The 17,723-nt window shown below is 36.0% G+C and overlaps 1 protein-coding gene and 1 pseudogene across 2 annotated transcripts in view; both read right to left on the bottom strand.

The window, feature by feature from the left end:
- Ppm1l (protein phosphatase, Mg2+/Mn2+ dependent 1L) overlaps positions 1-17,723 on the bottom strand; it is a 351,730-nt gene that overhangs the window by 303,917 nt on the left and 30,090 nt on the right. The gene's annotated exons all lie outside the window — the stretch shown is intronic.
- LOC147825312 (KATNB1-like protein 1 pseudogene) overlaps positions 1-17,723 on the bottom strand; it is a 31,001-nt pseudogene extending 13,278 nt beyond the window's left edge. The window contains exon 1 of the transcript XR_015441132.1: positions 1-17,723. This exon is cut by the window's left edge and continues 13,278 nt beyond it. The product of XR_015441132.1 is annotated as a KATNB1-like protein 1 pseudogene (transcript).

The following is a 17,723-nucleotide window of genomic DNA, read 5'->3' as shown; positions in this document are numbered from 1 at the left end:
CTAAGTGTCCATATGCTACCTCAGTAAAAATGTTCATCAATATTTTAACCTGAAATTAAATGATGATATATTGCTTTTCTTTAGATTACACAAATGCCTCATGTCAGTGACCCTCAACCTTAACTGCATACAGGAAACACCAGAGGAGTTTTTAAAACTGCTAATGCCTGGGTCCTAACCCCAAAAGATTCTGTTATAACTCCCATGAATACTGATAATTTCTAAAGTTGTCCATGTAATTCTAATATACAGCTAAGACAAAGATAGAATCACCGTTTTACAATATTAAAGTATATCAATAAAAATAATGTATTGCAAGCTTACTATGCACCAAAAATTGAAAGACCTTCCTCTTATGGCCCAGGATCTAAGGTGGGGGGAAGCATATAATTAACAGTTAATCTACAGTATGCCAAGTGCTATAACTGAGGCACAGAAGTCACTGAAGGCCACCCTGCAGAGGGACATTAACACAGCTGGGCAAAGAGGGAGGGATGTCAGAGATGGCTTCCAAAAACCATGATCAAATTGGCCTTGTAAGCTAAGCAAGAATTAGCCAAGAGGGGTAAGTGGGAATAGGAACTTCAAGAGAATTAAGCTGGCATAATGGTACATGCCTCCAAGTCCCAATACTTTGGAGGCTAAGGCAGGAGGATCACAAGTTCAATTGCCATGTGGGTAATTTAGCAAGACTGTTTCAAACTAAAAAATAAAAAGGGAGCAGCCACCCAGCTAGCCAATCAGTGGAACATAAATAAAAAATAAGGGTTGGGGATATAGCTCAGTATGAAAGTACTGGGTTCAACCCCAGTACTACAAAAAAACCAAAAATAAACAAAAAAGAAGAAGAGAAATTAGAAAGTGCAAAGATCCAAAGGCTAGAAAGCATGGGTACAAACACAAGAGGGAAAACGGTTGGAGAGGTTTTCCAGAAGATCAAGAGACCCAATGCTGGTAATGTACATGGGCCAAGCAGGCTGAGTTTAAGGCACCAGTTACCATGGCCGACTGCTCAAATTGGTTGGGCACTGTTGCTTTTTTAGCTCTAGCCAATGCAAGAATAAGGGCACGATATTGACACACTCTCCAGATTTTCAAGGGATGCTGAGAATCTGGTTGACATGTGAAATCTGTAGGCTTTTAAATGCTAGACAGGACAAATACATGAGACTGCAGACCAGATTCCGCCTATAAGCTGCAAGTATAGACTATACCTTTTTGCTACATTATAGAACATTATTGAAGGATTTTAAAGGAGGGGTCCAACTTATATTTGAATACATATTTAAATGTGAACTTAAACTGCAGTGTTGCAGAAAGCAATTGGGCAAGTCCAATAATGAAAAATTTTCCCCCACTCATTAATGCAAATACACTATTTTGAAATTAGTCCTCTACATTTTCATTTTCAGATTCATTAAAGGACATCCTTACTTTTAACTATAGGAAGAAAAAAAACAGCTTGACAAATATTAAGATGCAGGTAAAGATCACATTTATTAGGCCTCAAGGTGATGTAAATTATAATCAGTTCTAAATTATATATGCTGATGGAATACAGAGGTGGTAATCAAAAATCACAGATGATCTGGCAAGCAGGGCTAAAGCTCTAGGCCCTGGGCAGCAATCCTCTGTAGGCTGGGAATACTTCCAGCTGTAACCAGGACAGGCTGACAGCAGGAGGTAGCGAACCCAGGTGCCAAGAGGTCACTCAGTCCCCAGCAAGTACTTGCTTCCTCCATGTGGGTCTTTCCTCCATCTGCTCCCCAAAGTCAATTTCCCAAACATAAGAGAAGGTAAATCCTATACATGATAATCAATTGCCAAACACTGCAGGAGCTAGTTGCCAATGTGAATTCTTCAAACATTCTCTAAGAAATCAGTATATATTTAAAATCACAAGGTAAAGATAGAGTGTACATTAGTCCTCATGCATAGCGAACAGCACTTACGGAAGATGCTCAAAATATCTATTAAAAAAGCAGTTGGCTGGACGAAGGATTTAGCTCAGTGGTTCCTCCACCTGTCTGGCAAGCACAAGGTCACGAGTTCAATCCCCGTACCCACAAAAAAAAAAAAAAAGCAGTTGGCTTAAGTATAGCAAAGTCGTATTTCCCAAAAATAATTATCTATAAACAAAGTTCGGAAATGTGAATATTTGTGCAAACATAGATTTGATTAGGGAAAAATAAAATACCAAGTGGGGAAATTAGAATCCATTTAGTTATTAATGCATCAAAAATGGGTAGTGGGAAGAAATAAATACATCATAGACACATGGATGTAATTGATTCTCAAATCAAATACGCAGACATAAGTACTGTCCAAAGAAAGATACACTTTATTTAATAAAGAGCTAACTGCTTCATTTTTTTTCTTAGGGCTTTTTTCCCAAAAAGAAAAAACATATAATTAGCATGTCTGGTAAACTGCCTGTAGTCTCTGTGTGTCATTTCTAATTTTAGATATGGATATGAGATTCTCTCAGGCATTCTGATTTTCAAACATGGATTGTTGAACTTTGAGATATTATAATCCTTGGAGTCTTGAGATTGCATAATAATATTTATAATTCAACAAAATCAATAGTCCTTTCTTTGACAGAGAAGAAGCTTTTAGAAGCTAAATTATATTTAACAATCTCTATGTTAAGGGTCTTCCAGTTTTTTTACAGATTATTACATGAGCTCAAAAAAAAATCTCTAAAGGCAGTGAATGGAAAATATATTTGAATATAAAGGCTCAAAGCTTAACTTGAAAGGAATCTTAACATCTGTATATGGTCACATCAGCATCTTGAAACCTCAGTTCTGAATTCTGGCTTGCAGGTTTCTATCATTTGCTGAGATGGTATACCACAGCCTAGCCACTGAATGAACACACTTCTCTCCTAATCATGCAACCAATCACCATCACAAATCTGGACAACACCTGATGGGAAAGAAGAGAAGGACCCAGAGTGAGAAAAAGGAGGGTAAAACCATGAGGGCAGAGTGAAGGAAAAAAAACAGCTTTCTGAAACACTGTGGAACCAAAACAAGGCCAAGATAAGCCTTTCTAATGTAAGGAAGCAGTTCAGAGAGGAGGAGTTCCATAAGAGTTAACTCCCAGGACAAGAAGGCTAAAGAGGGGATGAAAGACACTTCTGAAGCTAAGAACTGAGGGTGGGGGTCACTTTCCCAGTGACCAAGGAAATGGATAGAAATAGCTGTAGCCTAGATTAGACAGTGGCTGAAAGTAAGGAGAAACTAAAAGGAAAGATGAAAATGACTCTGTAAATTGAAACTATGTGTGACACAGAGGACTGCCCAATATTTACCTACATAATATATATAATCTGTAAATAATATAAGCCCCATGCATTACACAGAGTAAAACTATCTTAAGCTGAGGTACTGAAGGAGAAGAAAATTACTAAAGAAAAATAACTAAAGAGAGGCATGGACACAGTTCAGAAAGCAAAAAACAACAAACAAACAAACTGCAGAAATCCCCTGAGTAAAGTCAAGATAGTGCAAGTTACCTCAGCATGAACATCCAGACACTGCTCTGTTGGAGGACAGTGCTACGCCAAGTTTCATCACATCAAGTACAAGAACTTGTGGCACATGGGAACAAACACAGTTTGAACCATTTGCTGATGTACATAAAATTCAGAAAATACAGATGATTATGCTTTATTTACTCATTATCACATGAAGGCTATAGACTGGTAGACTAAATTGGACAGTTCTCTATCCCAGATTGCCAGAAATGAAGTATATTACTTTTCCAGCCTTGCAACACATAAAATTCGTTTACTTAACAAATTTTTATTTGCTCCAAGTGCAAAATGTTCTTCAAAGCAAAGGCTTAATGTTTTTATTTAGAAAAGGCTGAGTTTAGCCTTAAATTTTTATGTTCATATTTAGAAAAAGCTGAGTTTGACAAATACATGGAAATTAACTTACTTTTATTAGTACATTTTAGGTATACAATAGGATGACATTCATCATTGGGAATTTGTACCTGTACATGATATATCTTGGTTCTTATTTTCCCCCATTGCCCTGCCCTCCCTTCAACCCCCTCCACCCCTCTCTATTTACAAAGACTTTGTTTCCGTTTTTTCCTTTTTTCATACTTTTTCCTTTCCCTTCTTTCTTTCCCCTACTCCTCCCACTTCCATAAAGAATGAGAAACTAGAGACATTTATAGCTAAACGGATGCACATTGAGGCCATATTCTTAAGTGAAATAACTTGCTTTTAAACAACCAATGAATCAAAGAAGGAATCAAGAAGGAATTTTTTTAATTTTCTGAAACAAATGAAAATTCAGACAATATACCATATCAACACCTACATCAAAACACAGAAAGATTTCAAATAACCTACTGCCGCATCTCAAAGAATTGAAAAACAAGAACCAAACACAAAATTAGGAGATGGAAAGAAATAATTTAAAAAATCAGAGCAAAAATAAATGAAATAGACTCAAAACTAATTTTAAAATTCAATAAAACAAAGAGTTCTTTTAAAAGATGAACAAAATAGAGAAACCCTTAAATACTAAAAAGAGAAAGAAGACTCATTAAAAAAAAGAAGACTCATAAATAAAATCAGAAATGAAAAGGGAGATTATAAATGGCACCACAAAAATAGAGGATCATTACAGTTTATTATAAACAACTCTATGCCAACAAATTTGACAACCTAGAAGAAACAGAAAAATTTATGGTCCACATATATCTTACCAAGAATGAATTGTGAAAAAATTGAAAATCTGAACAGACTAGTAACTTGAAACAACACTGAATTAGTCTCAAAACATCTCCCATGAAAGAAAAGCCCAGGAGGAGCCAGCATCACTGCTGAGTTCTACCTAACATTTAAAGAAAAACTAGTATCAATTCTCCTTAAATTATTCAAAAAATTAAAGGGGGAGGGATTTTTCCAAACATCCTACAAAGCCAACATTACTCTAAAACTAAAACCAAATAAAGACATAACAAATAAAGAAATTTATAGGCTAATATCCTTGATGAACATGAATGTAAAAATACTGAACAAATTACTAGGAAACCAAATCCAACAGCATATCAAAATGATTATTCACCTTGATCAAATGGGATTTGTTCCAAAGATGTAAGGATGGCTGAATGTACACAAATCAATAAATGGTACAGCACATCAACAGAATGCGGGGCAAAATTCATAGGATCATCCAAATACATGCATAAAAGACATCTATCCTTTTATGATAAAAACTCTGAACAAATTAAGTATAGAAGGAACATACCTCAAGGTAGTTTAGGCCATATATAGTTATGCAACAACTAACAAAATACTGAATGGGAGAAAAGCGGAGAGCTTTTTCTTATTATTACTAAAAGAGCCAAAAAAAATTGCCTAATGAATATTAGGAAATATTCAGTAAATCTCATTATTCTGTCACCAGAAAAAGAGATGTACTTATATGTGTATATTTTATTGGGGGGGGTTATTAGTACATGCTTACAGTGTATAATGTTTAAATTCCTTGTGTGGAGTTGGTATATGTACATACCTCATCTTAATTACTTTTTTATCCCATTTCCCTCTCCTCCCGCCAACTCTTCATCCCCTTCCCATTTGAGAATGATCTATCTCTTTACTTTCTATTATCTATCTTTTATTTTGCTCTTTATTTATAATTTGCTCTTTATTTATAATCATGTGATATTTAAGCTTGTGTGTCTGACTTATTTCACTTAACAATATGGTCTCTAGGTGCATCCATTTTCCTAAAAATGGCTCGTTTATCTATCTTTAAGGCAGAGTAATATATTTTCTTAAATTGTAAAAGCTTACCTGTAGCAAAGCATAAATTCTCTGAACATGTTATACACTGTAATGAGAAAATGAAAACTTTATGCAGTTAAAGAAACCACATTAATGTGAACTGGTTATAATTTTTAAAATAATCTATCATATATAAGTTTGTTAAAACATTGAACTGTTAACCACTGTTTCCCACCTGAAAAAAATATGTGAACGATGTATAACTATAAGGCTACCACACCTTCCATTTCTTAGTACTTGTTCAGTACTTTATCAATTCAAGGGAGTGTAGCTGCAGAGGCAGAGGTGAAGAACCAAACAGAAAAATTAAAATAGGCAAGAGATACATGACAAATCACCTGGCTGGCAAGTGTGATTATCATCAGAACTCCTAATGTAAAAATGAACACAACTGTCTTAGTTACTTTTCTCATTGCTGAGACAAAATACCCAACACCCAAAATTAAAGGAAGAAAAGTTTATTTGGCTCACAGTTTGTAGAGGTTTCAGTCTATAATCACCTGGCTCCAAGGCAGAGTGACATGGCAGACAGGCACCACAGAGAAAAAACTGTTCATGGCAGGCAGAAGGTAGGAAAGCAAGCAAGGCACAAGACAAACCTCTTTCTGTCCCTTATACTGTACCTAGGCTACTGGGATTAGGGCAGTGCCAAACCAATCAGTGGGCTGATTTCATAAGCACCCACCCTTAATTCTAGCATTGCACCATGAATCAATCAAACACTCTAGATTCAGCCACCTCTGAAAAAAGCCTCACCTATAACTGCATAAAGCTTTGAAGGGACATCTAGACGCAAGCCACAACAACTCTGATTGTTTTTAATTTTGTACATTAGTCTTCAAGAAAAAAAAAGAAATTAAAAACACAACAAACAAGATTTTCTCTACACTAGCCAACTGGCATTTAGGGCTGCAAAACATTCTAGATATCATTTTAGGTTATTAAAAGGAAATCTACTGAAGGAAAGAATGAAAGGAAAAGAAATGAGAGGGGAAGGGAGGAGAGAGGAGAGGAGGGGAAGGAAGGAAGAAAGAAGGTAGAAAGAAGGAGGAAGGGAGGGGAAGGGAGGAGATTAGGGAGGAAAGGAGGTAGGTAGGGATTGAGGGAGGGAGGGAAAATCTACTTCTATCAATCATGTATTTTCAACTTCTCCATTAAAAAGAAGTACTAAAGATTTTGAAAATCCACTGAAGGACACAAAGAATTGATATAAATAGAACACAGGTCTCTCTGTTTTCCCAATCCACCACACAACAGTGACCTATAGACAGGAAAGTTAATGATGCAATTAAATGTTCTCTAAAATTAAACCTCTTTGAAGGAAAAAAGCCTCAGAAGAAATCACTAAAGACTAAAAGTGGTCAACTCTGAATTGAATAATATTGAGACAAAACCAATAAGGAAGCAAATAATTATTTTTTAAATCAGTACATATTTTTTTTCTTGAAAAACATCAGGGAAAATGTAGCATGGTTAGAAAACAGTGTCATTTATTTGTGCATTCAACAAACGTTAAGTGAGTACCAAATGGAGGCCAGGGCCGGGGATTTAGCTCAGTGGTTCTGGCACCTGCCTCGCAAGCACAAGGTCCTGAGTTTGATCCCTGGTACCAAAAAAAACAAAAAAAAAACCAAGCAAACAAATGGAGACCAAGTACTCTCTTTGACACTAAGAATATTGGTGCGAGTGTAGACTGGTGTGACCACTGTGGAAATCAGTAGGGAGATACCTCAAAGAACTAGGACTGGAAGTCCCATTTGACCCCGCTATTCCACTGCTGGGGATCTTCCCCAAAGAATTAAAAGAATCATACCACAGTGATATATGTGCACCCATGTTCATAGGAGCACAGTTTGTAATAGCTAAACCTTGGAAGCAGCCCAATTGCCCATCAACTGGAGACTGGACAAAGAAAATCTGATTTTTTTATAAAAGGGAGTACTACTCAAATGAGAAGTTAGAGGCATTTATAGCTAAATGGATGCACACTGAGATGATACTCTTAAGTGAAATAAATAGGACACACGTGTAAATACCAAATCATTTCTCCAGTGTGAGAAACTGAAAGTGTAAATAAGGACTAAACGGTATAATAGATAATTTGAAATAGGAAGAAAAGGGGCAAAGGGGAAGGGGAAGTGGGAGGGGCAGAGGAAAAGAAAGAAGGGAATGGAATTAATATGAGAAAATTTAAAAAATGGAAACAAAGTCTTTGTAAAAAGGGAGTGATGGAGGGGTTGAAGGGAGGGCAGGGGGATAGGGAAAAAATAAGAACCAAGATGGATTATGTAAAGATGCAAATTTCCAATGATGAATGTCATTATATTGTATACCTTAAATGTACCAATAAAATTAATTTTTTAAAAAAGAATACAGTATTTAACAAAGAGGCCCTGTCCTTATGAGGTTTATATACCAGCGGAGGGGGACAAACATTACACAAATGATTAATGGGCAAATAGGTGCATGGAGAAAAATACAGCAAAGTAAAAGGAATGGGAAGTACCAAGAAACAGAGAGCAGATCCTGTTATATATACAGTGGTCAGAGATAGCTTCTCAGATAGGCGACGTACAAACCTGTAGAAAGTGAAAAAGTATGCCATGTGAAGATCCAGGGCTACACATTCCAGGGAAGAGGAATAGAAAATGCAAAGGCCATGAACATACTTGGCATGTTAAGTATTAGAAAGAGTAGACAGGGAGGGAGTGAAGGTAGGACAGGAAATGGGGGAAAAATAAGAACCAAGATACATCATGTAAAGGTACAAGTACCCCAATGATAAATGTAAATGTATTGTATACCTAAAATGTACCAATAAAAGAATCTAAGAAAAAAAAAAAGAAAGAGTAGACAGAGTGAAAATGGGAGACAGGAGTGGGAGATGAACTCCTTTTATCCTCTGGATAATCCAAGGTATTTGGAATTAACTGATTTTAGTATGTAAAGGGTAAGAAAGGCAGGGAGAGTGAAAGGACAGGAACTATATTTCATTGAGTTTCTATTATGCACCTGATTACAGATAATACACACATTTTTAAAGAAATATCAGTGTATTTATTCAAATGAAGTTTAAATGATACAGAAATGAAAAATATTAGAGATCTATACACAATAAAAAGTGAATATAAATTAGCCAACTCCATGGATATTTCCAGTTAAACATTTATACAAATATATATTCACCTTTTCCTTTATACAGCAATAACACATACATCCAAACATACATGACATGAAAATTCTGGCCAAAAAAATCAGAAATATTAACAATATGCTCACATTTCAAAAAATGGTGTGGCATATGTTTTAACAAAAACATTCTATATGAATGTAAAACTGATTAAATTCTGTAACTGTATCATACCAGAAACAGTTAGTTTTAATTTTTTAAAAACAAGACAGTGGTATCACATTGGCTTATTAATAATTAAGGCATTTTGTATACACAGTATCTTAGTGTGTACAAAACATTTTAATATTAATTATTTACTCTGATATTTTAAACTTTAAGAGTCTAACACGGGAAAATAGCTGCACATGTTTAGGGGTTTTTTTATAAAACAAAAAATTGATGGCTCATTTCTGTGGTTCCTATTAATAAGTCCTGTCTCATTTTTTCACATAGTATAAATTATATTCCAAAGCAGGATTTCATTAAGACCCAGTAGTACTTAAACAATGTTACTAAATAACCGTAAGTCTCAAATGCAGGAAAGGCAAACAATCTTCATAGTTCACTTTCACCTCATTGAAGTTGAAGCTGCTCCTTTTGGCTATTTTCTCACTTCAATGTGAAGTAGATTGTTAGGGTTTCATTAGTGGTTTCATTATATGGATTTTTAAAAGAAAAAGATGGTTTTGATTTCTTTCACAATTCAGAGTTGGAAATTATATAGTCTGAGGATGTTTTAAATAACCAAATGTTCTTTAGTAGATGAAATCTCTTAATGAAACTCCAATAAATAAGCATCTACATCCTCAGCTATATTACCAGTATATCCTGGAGCGAAACTAAGATGGTTTTCCTGTTCCCACAATCTATGTAATCATGGTTTTAAAATCTGAATATTTCAGGGCTGGGGATTTAGCTCAGTGGTGACACGCCTGCCTCGCAAGCGCACAAGGTCATGAGTTCAATCCCAAGTACCAGAAAAAAAAAACAATAATTTTTAAAATAAAAAATTAAAATAAAAAAATAAAGTCTGGATATTTCTATCATTTTAAATTTCTGTTTTGGATGACAGTTCTGACCACCACCTTTTTATTACTGCTTGAAGCCAGTTTAAACCAACTATGACACATTCTTCAAATTTGGTTTTAAGTAATGACTTTACTAGCGGCAATAAATCTACTACAGCAGCCAAGTTAAATATATTGTTTTTCTTCCTGTAATCTATTGGTGAGCACAGGAAGGCAATCTACAACAACTCTAAAGTCTTCTATCCTCACCAAATAAGCTACAAGTTCACTTATACTTCTCTTTGTCCAGAAAGTTAAAGCTACACGCAATCTCAAATTTCTGCTGAACAAAACTTGGGCCATTGTTTCATGGTCCTGAGAAACCCCAGAAAAAAAGCCACTATATTTTGATGATGGGCTTACTCTGTGTGAACCAGAATCACTGGAGTTAACCACATATGTCTGACTATCGAGGTGTAGTTTTTCAGGCAGGTGATCTGCACAAGCTTGAACAAGCCACATTTTCTTTGCCATGTCACAGACCCCACTTCTAGAGGACTGTTTTTTTCTATTTATGTAAGCAGCCAACTGTTTTGGAGATTTCTTAACCTCCTTCATGCTCTTATTAGTGAAATTAGAGATTCTTTTTCTAGGAAGATCAATGAAATGAGCCTCAATATTATTACAAAAGTTCCATTTTTAAACGTTGTGGTTTTCAGATACCATATCTCTTAACTACCGGAGCCTCATGGTACCGCGCTGACTCAGTCCAGCCAGGGAGCTGACAAACCCTGCCAGCCTTGTGCGTGGAGGGGGCCCCACTCAGAGCCATTCGAATGCCGCTCAATAATCCACACTTACCCCATCATTTGGGTAGTGTTATACCTTCTTACAGATGAAGCACTGAGCTAGTAAAAGGTGCAGAACCAAATTTAAATGCAACTCCTTCGAACTCTTAATGATGTTCCTCTGGGCCCCTAAGATGACCAAAGATATCAGATATAAAAAAGTGAGAATATTTCCATGTGGATATTCACAAAGGATAAACTTGTGTCATTTGCAGGAAATGGATGTACCTTGAGACCCTAATGCTAAACAAAATAAATCAGACAGGTTAAGTGTTATTTGTTTTATATGAAAAAAGCAAAGTACAGTATAAATAATTTAAAGAGCAAAACAAAAGACAGACAACAGGAAACAGGTAGACCTTTTGTAGATGGGAGGGGATCTGGGGATTGAGAGACTGGAAAGGGGAAGTAAAGAGAAATAAGATGTGATATATAGATGTTCCAACTCCCCACAATGAATATATTCATTATGTACTGCAAACATCTACTAATAAAAAAAAGTTTGTTTTTTTGATACCGGGGATCGAACTTGGGTCCTTGCTCTTGCACAGCAGGCGGCGAAAAAAATTTTTTTAAGAAATTCAAAGGGGGAAAGTGATAGAGGCAAGAGATGTTTATAGGTTTTTCTTTCACTTTATTTCATTCACATATGAGCACTGCAGCAAGCAAGCAAACATCATATACTTTTTGTCCAGACAGAGCCAAATATATATATATAAAATGTACTGGGGGGGTACCGGAGATCGAACTCAGGACCTTGTATTTGCAAGGCAGGCACGGTGCCACTGAGCTACATCCCCGGCCCTATAACGTATTTTTTAAATGTACCTATAAAATGTTCAAAGGAAGCAGAAGAAACATACTCCCTCAGATATTCCCAGGCCAGGGTGTTCTCAAGCCTCGAGTTCCTCGGAGGAAACTGAGAGATGGAAGACCTGGTTGCCAATTGGTATTCTGCTTAGAAAGAAAGTACAGTATTCCCTTTCTCCACTTAAAGTCCAGATGTAGGAAATCTGGATTTCTCTGAGGTCAGCCCTGTCAGGTTTTTCTGTGAAGAAATAACTAATTGAAATCACCAGGATGGAGCACTGTCTTAGCAAAGCCACTTTGAGATCAGAGAACTGCAGAAAAAAACTGCTAGGGGAGTCCTGTGAGGCATGGCAAAGTGACAAAGGAGGGAAAGTTTGCAGTTTTCCTGAAAGTAAAAAAACAAATAAGAATAAAATTAAGCAGTAACTGAAGATAGTTTAAATTCATCTGGGGAAATAACTTATATGATTTGGACTACTTTAAAACTGTCCAATATCATGTCAAGATAAATTTGCTATGTAAAGTTACTCGTTAATGTTTTATCTTATAAACTAGATCTAGAAACATGATAGAGAAAATGAGCCTGGTGATGTATAGTAATGCTAAATTACACCTCACCATCAAAACTGGGGCCTGGAGCCAGGAGTAGTAGCCTACACTGTAATCCCTGCTACTTGGAGGCCAAGGCAGGAAGATCCAAGTTTAAGGCCAGCCTGGGCAACTCAGCCAGACCCTTCCTAAAAATTTTTTTTTAAAAATTGAAAAGTGCTGAGAATGTGGCTCAGTGGTCAAACACCTGCCCAGTATGCACAATCAAGGCCTTGGGTTCAAATCCTAGCACAGAAGCGGGATGGAGGTAGTATACAGGCTGTTCTTACCCAGGGGCAACTGTGACATCCACAGGATATTTGGCTGCATCTGGAAAAAGTTTTGTTTGCTACAACTGTAAGGGATAGAGGCTATTCCCAGTGGTAGAGGCCAGGGTTGCTGCTAACCAGCCTACAATGCACAGGACAACTCCCACTGCAATAAAGAATTATCCAGCCCAAAATGCCAATAGTGTTAAGGTTTAGAAATCCCGGTCTAGAGTTACTCAGAATAAGTAACCCAATGCTTGTCATCTGATTTTTCCAGTCTGTAGTGCTGAAGGTTCCATTGCTAGTGCTGAAGAACCAGCTCTCATTTTCTTCAGACAGACCCAGCAATGCTGACCCAGGCTAATCTAGGTTCAGCCACTGCCACAAATCGGATCATTTCACCATTACTCCCTGGGTTTCTTCTTTCCATAAAGTGAAGACAATCTTCTTCTCAGAGAGTACTGTACTGTTTGGATTAATCAGTCTATTAAGAACTTCATGCGTCATAATGAAGACAAAATGGGCAAAGAGTTTTTAGATGTTACAAATAATGCTTGCTTGCTGCTTGGAGCATTTGAAAGAATAATAATAAAAAGATGCAAATCAAACTACAAGGCAAATAACATTATTTCTCCTTATACCAACTGCTTTTTAGTTAATATGCTAACCTAAAATTTCATATTTCTGCATGTATCTGGAAGCTCGATTTTCATCACCAGAAGAACAATTGGAGATGGTGATACCACTCACAGCAGAGCTGAAGCCAACTCAGAATTCACTTTCCTGTATCACTAACTGCTAAATTTAATATAGTAATCATCTTTTCTCTAAGCATGTCTAGAAATAATTTGGCAACCCAGACCACAAAACCTGAATATTCATGATATATTGAAACAATTCTCCCATAAGCCAAAAGTTGAATCTGTCCTGATTTTTAAAAACTGTTGAAGTTCAACTTCTAAATTTCAGCTCATGGAAGATTTAAATTTTGTGGAAATCAACATGTATACTACTTTACTGAGCTGAAACTAAATACAGCATGCATACCACTTTAGAAAGGAGTCTGTCTTACCATATTTCCTATCCAAGAACACATTAGAAAGCCTGAGGAGAGGTGGCTTTTTATTCAGTGGAGTCACCATAGGTTACTTCACATGTCACAGGTCATAAAGAACTTGAGGCAGATGTAGATGCAGTCCTCTAATTATCAAGGTCCCCCTCCCCAATAGCAAAGTCTATCTGCCTCTAACTGTATGACCCCTCTGAATTTGTTCATCTAAAGAAGGGTCCCACTCAGCTCAACAATTTCAGTTTTCTAATTCTTAAAAATGACACATATTTGATTCCATTTTTATAATATATTCTTAATGGTCTACAATTTCAAATCATTTTGTCTCCCTATCAGAAATACCTTTACTGCATTCTCAAGGAGATAGAGTATAACTCCCTGCTCCTTAAGCTTGTACTGCACAAAATGACTTCCATCTAAGTGAGACAGTATGAAACAGGGAAAAGAGTAGGGGTAACTTTACAGGAGAGAAACCTGACAGACATTACCTTAGCCAGGTAGTCAAAAGTCAACATCAATAGCCATAAGTTACATTAGTTTCATACTCTTGGTACTATGGGATAAGAACAGTCTCTACCTCTCTGGTCTTCCTCCTAAAAAAAAAAAAAAAAAAAAAAAAAAAAACTACACTCTCAATGTAATCCTGAGAAAAACATCAAACAAACCAATTGAGGGACATTCTACAAAAAGCTTTCCTAGTTAGTAATCACATATCTATGTGCTGAGACAGGAAGGTGATACATCCTAAGGACATAAAAGATTCACATATGAAGTCCTCCCAGGTTTGATCTATGTATCTCTTTATTGGTTGGTCCTGATTTGTATCCTTTATATAGAAAATTGTAATCATAACTATAGCATTTTCCTACTTTCTGTTAGTTATTTTTGCAAATTACTGAACCACAAGGTCCAGAAACATGGGAAGTCTGGGAAACCCAGAGTTTGCAGCTGGTGTCTGAAATGCAAAGAGTCAAGAACTGTGTATTCAACCTGTGAAATCTGCCCTAACACACAGAGTTCGGTCAGAATTGCACTGCATGTATGGACTTTAGTTAATAATTTCTCAATAGTGATTCAAAATCATACTGATATAAAATGTTAATAACAGGAAAAACTGGGTGTGCAGTATATGGGAACTCTGTGTACCTTCTTTGCAACAGCTCTGCAAATGTAAAGCTTTTCTAAAATTAAGTTTAGCTTTTAAAATATACTATTAATTCTAAGCTACCATCAAATGTGAGTGATATTTAGCATAAATTTGTTATTTGGCAATAACTTTTCCTATGATGCCACAATATCCAAAGCAGATTTATCACACGAAATGGCATAAGAAAATAATTAAAAGTTAATTATATGCACTTATTATTTTAATCACCTCTCATCAGCTACTTTAAAAGGTATTTATGTGTATTAGCCCTCACCTTGATTTTTAATTTACTTCACTATATTCAGATAAGGCTTTCATTCTCATTCTACCCCCAAAGGTTATTAGTATTATGAATATTATCCAAGTACCCACTGACACTAGACTATTAGAACAATATTTCAGTCATAAGTTAAAATGTACCCATACATATTTAGAAAGTCCAAACTTACTGCAGCAAACTCCTGAAGCTGGCCTGTGAGATGGCTCAAGATCTGGCCCTTGTTTAAATAGCTTCAACCTTCTCTTTCTAGAACAAAACAAGCTCTCTGCCACCTCTGGACAAGCTGGTCCTTCTACTTGAAATGTTCTTCCTCCAGCTCTTAACATAGCTAGAACAGCTCATTCTTTCTCACTATTCAGGTCTCAATAAAATGTCACTTTAACCAAGAGGCTTTTCCTGTCCATTCAACCTAAAGAAGCACCCTTCATAGTCTATATTTCTTCCTATTTGTATTTTCATCACATTGCTAATCACCACTTGATATTTTTTAGTTTAATTTGTTCTTTTACTTGTTTCTACCTGTCTACTAGAATGCAAATTTCCTAAGCATAGGGATCTTGCCTGTCTGGATGATTATTCTAATCCAGCCCCTGGAATAGTGCCTGACACAAAGTACTCAATGAAGACTTTTTTGAGTAAAAGAATGAATAGATGGCATGGAAGTAGACTTAAAGAAAATTATGTAATTTCGATCCCAGAAAGAAAGAAAGAAAGAAAGAGAAAGAGAGAGAAAGAAAGAGAGAAAGAGAGAAAGAAAGAAAAGAAAGAAAGAAAGAAAGAAAGAAAGAAGGAAGGAAAATTATGCATTAACACTAAAATGCAAGCTATTCAAAGAAAAAGTGAATTCATTAAGAAATTTGGGGGGGAGGTACTGGGAATTGAACCCATCATTAAGAAATTTATTAAATCCTAATTAGGTTCCAGGTTAGATACATTATCCCATTATGTCTTCACAAACTTCTACAAGATACTTATTGTTAGCCCTATTTATTATAAAGATGAGGAATTAGAAATTGAGAGATATCTAGTAAGTAGCTCAATGGCAAAAGTGACATGACTTCACATCTGACTGACTAAAACTATGCTCTTTCCGCTCCCTTTCTGGGATGTAGGGGTAACTAGGGGTGCTCTACCATTGAGCTAAACCCCTAGACCTTTTTTTCCACTTAGGTCTCACTAAGTTGCCCCAGGCTGCCTCAAACTTAAAATCCTCTTGTCTCAGCCTCCTGAGTAGTTGGGATTACAGGCATGCTTCACCACACCTGGCTTCCCACTCCTTTGATTTATAAACACAATTGTTCATTTTATAACTTTCTTCCTTAAATGGTCCTATGACAAATGGGAGCACAATGCCAAGTGTAGTGACACTGGTTGTGACTAGAAATTAGAGTAGTATTAATCAAGCTAGATACAATGAATGAAAATACTGTGAGCTCCTGAGAATGTTTACAAGTCTAAGATCTTCTGAATCTCTCTACTGGCCAAAACCCTTACTTCTAATGAAACTGAAAGATGACTTAAAAGAAACACCTTAGAATGCTGTATGAACACTATACAAATGCAAACCTAACATGATCCTCAACAATTTCCTTCCCAAGTTAAACATACACACTTTAACACTAACATCAATGAGAAAATATAGAAGTTGTTACATATATAAGTATAAACACTGACCCTTAATGACCCAATAGCCTCTGCCATTCTTCTGTGATTTTCCTACAGCTTAGCTCTGTCACTCTGTCCCAGCTCCAACAAAAAGACCCAAATGGACAAAGCATGTGTGAGTAATGTAACCCTCAGCAAGTTTTCATGACAGTAATACATCTTACCTTCAGGGCATTTCAACCAGATCATGGCCTGCCTCATGATCCTCTGCTTTCCAAAGCCTGTGTTCCCCAAAGTGGCCCTCTACATGAACAGAGCCCCCATAAAAAGTTGTTCAACACCCTGGATTAACTGTTTTCCTGCCAGACCAGTTTGTCTTCCCCAATTTATCTCCTCTTGTTATATACGTGCATACAACTTACCTGTAAAAACTGTTACACATTTACTGACAAAACACTTTACAAACTACAGTTATAAAAAGCATGCCTAATTTCTAAACTGGTGCAGAGGAACAAGAATATTATAAAACTTTAAATGTTAAAAATGATTACATACACTCACAAAAATGAAACCGTCAAACATACAAATATCATGTCATCTATCAGCATAAATTTCATCAAAATAGGTTAATAACAACTCATGAAACTAAAAGATGTTAAAGCCCTGCCTCACAAAGCACCAAACACAGAAAGTTACACAGGTAAATTCTACCAAATCTTTGTAGAAATGGGTAATTCCAATGGCTTTAAAATATTTAGGAGTAAAGAGATTGAGATTTAAACTTCTTATAATGACAGAATAGCACTGACACAAATACTTCCAAAAGATAAAAAGATCCATTCCATTTATGAATATCATAATTCATATTGATATTAACCTAAATGTCAGTGCAGAAACCTGATGAAAATATTAGCAAACAAAATCCATCAGTAGTTATGCATGAGCACATGTAGCTCATACAAATAGAACAAAGATAGTTTGATATTATGTCTATCAACGTAGTTTACCCAATTAATGGGTGAAAGGAGAAAAATGTTTATAAATTTCAAAGTACATTAGATGAAATCCAACATAATTTTTAATTACCAAAATTCCAAATAAAACAAT

The sequence above is a fragment of the Heterocephalus glaber genome, unplaced genomic scaffold (genome assembly GCF_053883595.1).
Source record: "Heterocephalus glaber isolate CG9 unplaced genomic scaffold, H.glaber_assembly_v1.0 deba00001504, whole genome shotgun sequence".
In the NCBI taxonomy this organism is placed as follows: Eukaryota; Metazoa; Chordata; class Mammalia; order Rodentia; family Bathyergidae; genus Heterocephalus; species Heterocephalus glaber.
This window is presented reverse-complemented; position numbering and strand designations above follow the sequence as displayed.